This window comes from Hipposideros armiger, unplaced genomic scaffold, assembly GCF_001890085.2.
Source record: "Hipposideros armiger isolate ML-2016 unplaced genomic scaffold, ASM189008v1 scaffold_125, whole genome shotgun sequence".
Taxonomy (NCBI): Eukaryota; Metazoa; Chordata; class Mammalia; order Chiroptera; family Hipposideridae; genus Hipposideros; species Hipposideros armiger.
The window spans coordinates 524,700-528,409 of NW_017731475.1; positions in this window are offsets into that span (position 1 = coordinate 524,700).

A 3,710-nucleotide genomic window follows, 5' to 3' on the forward strand; every position below is an offset into this window, starting at 1 on the left:
TGGCTCTTTTCAGGACAGTAAAACAAAGTGTTCAAAGTTCGTCCCACGTTGCTCAGGGGACATTAATGCTAGAGTATTTGACTCATAATTGTGTTAGCACATTATGCAGAATATCTGTGAACAAGGCTAAATATATATTTTTTTCCGTCTTTGTCAACTAGCTGTAGGGAAAGCCCCGTGAGGCTGTAGGTGTGGATTAAGGGACAGGCAGCAATACTGTAAGAGTAAGGGCTTGAGCGCCTGAGCCACCTGCTCACGCCACTTACCTATTTCAGGACATACTTGAACCTGCTCTCATGTCCTGCATGACAAGACAGTGCTGGTTCCTATGCCATAGTCATGACACACAGTGCACAGTGGGCAGTTCAGTTCCCACAGTCTTCTTCAAAGGAAAATAATAGCAGAAGAGAGCATGACAGGTTTTCGCAAAGACCTCCACTTAATCCTTTGTTTTCAGCTGCCCAAAGCGTGACAAGAATATGGAAAATCACATGGGGCATTTTAGGAGTGGCACCCGGAGATGCCATTTAAAACTATACCCGCATTGTGTTGGCCAAAAATCACTTTCAAGGCCCTATTAAACTACCAGAGTGTCTTAGAAATGTAGTTTAGCTCCCCTGCCTCCACCCCACAAACACAAAAACAAATACAGCTCTCCCAAAGACATAGAAATAATACAATCAAGATGTATTAGTCATTCTGAAAATGTGATGCCTGGATCTGCAGCAACAACAGCATCACCAGGGAACTAATTCTTATGCCACACGCTGAAATTACGAATCTCTAGAGATGGGACTCAGCAATCTGTTGTTTTTAATAGCCCTCCATGTGATTCAGATGCACTCCAGTGTTTATGAATTATTGGTCTGGAACCAAATGAGGAATAACACGAAACTTCACATTATCTTCATAGCTTTCCATGTCCCGCTTCCAGCCTCCCAGAAATAAGAAATGATCCTATTGCCATGTCAAGTCTATACACCCTTTCCTTTAGCTACTCTAACTCTAGGGGAAGCCCTGGGAGGAATTCTTAGGCAAAGATCCACACCATCTTTCGTTTCTGTTTAGCTAAGGGGAAAGGGAAGTCTCTTCATGCTTCGAGATACATCAGACTCTTGCAATGACAGCCATCAAGGTCTCTTTGCTTAAAGCAAAAATGAGTTTAGACTAAGTTAATAATAATTTTAGAATCTAAAAATTCAAGAAGGAATAAAGGCTGCTCATCTCAAAGTGGCTGCACAATAATCTCAATTACTCTAAAATTTCATATTCTGTTGCCTCAATTTTAAAATCAGCCTAAATCACCCCTGCAGTTTTTTAAATTAAGTTGTGACCTCTAAACCATAATGACTTGGAACTATAGTATATATTTTAAAGTTCAAAGGGAAGATTACTTCTGAATATTAATTTAAATTTATTCTAATTTTTATTTGCTTTTCATCAATAAATTCAATAAATAAAATTGACCTTTCTTACTTGAGAAGAAATTAAATGTTATTAAATTATGATTTTGCATATTTTAGTTTGGTAGCTAGATTGATATATGCCCTAAGTTTTCATTGAGAGGGTTAGATTTTTTGAGAAAGTAAACTATTCTCTGGTTATAAATTGGAAATTAAACTACAAAGTTTCCAGAAATCTTTTGGTTCTCAAACAATCATTAATTATTTTCAATGAAACTGAAAAATTGAGGTAATCAATTTACTATCAGGAATGATACACTACCCCATGAACTCATGTCTTCTACATTTTAGAAAGATCACATATATTGGTTATTTATTGTTGTGTAACAAATTACCCCAAAATTTATCAGCTTAAAAAATAAGTATTTGTTGGGCTGGCTAATTTGCTTAGCTGGTTAAGAGTTAGCTTAAGAGTGCAATCTCTGAGCAACAGGGCCACCGGTACGATTCTCACATGGGCTGTGACGCTGTGCCCAAGCTGAACTGCGGCTGAGTTGCCAACAGGTGGCAGGATGGCTCAGCTGGTGAGAGCACGTGCTCCTAACAATAAGACTGCCTGTTCGATGGTGGGCTATGCCCACTTGCAACTAAGACTGAACTCGGCACCTTGAGCTGAGACGCCACCCAGATGGCTCAGTGGATAGAGCGTGCGCTCTTAACAACAAGGCTGCTGACTTGACTCCCGCATGGGATGGTGGCTACGCCCACCCACAACTAAGATTGAACACAGCACCTTGAGCTTAGAGGCCACGAGCTGCCAATGGGCAGCCAGATGGCATCTGTTTGGGGGTTACAGAGATGTAGTCTTAAAANCCCTCTGGCGTCCCAAGCCAGCTCTTAATCAATGTGTCACTTGGCCGGCCCTATAATTGCCTTTTAAGTATAGGTAATCCTTATCAAATTATTTAAAAGCTCTAAAATTCTGTGCACATATAAAAGATTATTGAATAAAATTTGAGATCTGAAAATTATCAACTCTATGTTTATATCCTAAAACTAACAGCAGAGCATAAACATGATGTTAGAGAATTTACACTGAACCAAAATCAAAATGTTTGGACATCAGTTCCTAATAGGGCACTGAGCAATACTGAGTGTCTCATTAATTTATCTATAAAATGAGAGGATCAGCCTAAATTGGACTCCCGTTAACCCTTCCAGCTATAACATTCTATGATTCCTTTAACATGTAATTCACCTTTGGTCCTGGCCAAATAATCATAATACAAAGTTTATTTTATTGGGTTGTCAGAAAAGTCATGACACATTTTTGCAATGAAAACCAAAAAAATATATCATGACTTTTCTGACAACCCAACAGAAACACAACTATTTTCATTACAAGAAAATAGTCCCCCATTACCTTGGGACTCCCTGGATTATGTCACCAGGCATAAAATATGCAAGTGTGGGGCTGGGGAGGGCTGGGAGGAGGGAAGCACAGCTCCGCAAACACTGGGATCAAGGATGAAGAGAAACAGAAAAGCTCTGAGAAAAAAGGCACTCAGAAAAAAAAAAAGGGCAGTATGATTGGGGCAGGTCATACAGCAGCCACCAAAAAAAAGAGTACATTACTGTCCAGAGGCCAATAAGCTGGGAAGACACATAAGAAGGCAGTATATACTTTTTTGTACAGGTAGATCATATTAGTCTTGCAAAGAGATTTTATTCGGTAGACATTGAGGAAATCTTTTAGAAGCCACTAAGTTAGAATTTAGGTCATAAGAGAGCAGATTTGACTTTGAACTGTTGGGTCAATCAAGCAGAGAACCAGCAAGCAAAGACTACATAGCCCAAACATGACTGTGGTATGTACGATCTCATCAACCTGGTAAGGCTCTATTAGAGTAGCTGCCTGTTAAGAAACCAATTACTAAACAAATTGAAGTTAATTAAAATGATGTTACTACAACTATGACTTACCATGTAATCTACTTCAAATTTTTAACACTCAAGATCCACTTTATTATACCTTTCCCATATAACTTACCTTATATTTTTACATCCGAGATTCCCATTTGAACTTGTTGATTGCTATTAGATTCAAGAGAGTAAAGGAAACAAGACAGAATTTCAAGAGAAGAAATACCTCCCATCTACCCCAATGCCCTAAGGAATGACAATTAAATAGGATCAGAAGCATAAAAGAGCCTCTGTTTGGGGGTTACAGAGATGTAGTCTTAAAAGTGAAAATGAGTTTAGGAAGTATCTAATCCATCCCTTTTATTTTATATACACACTCAAGTA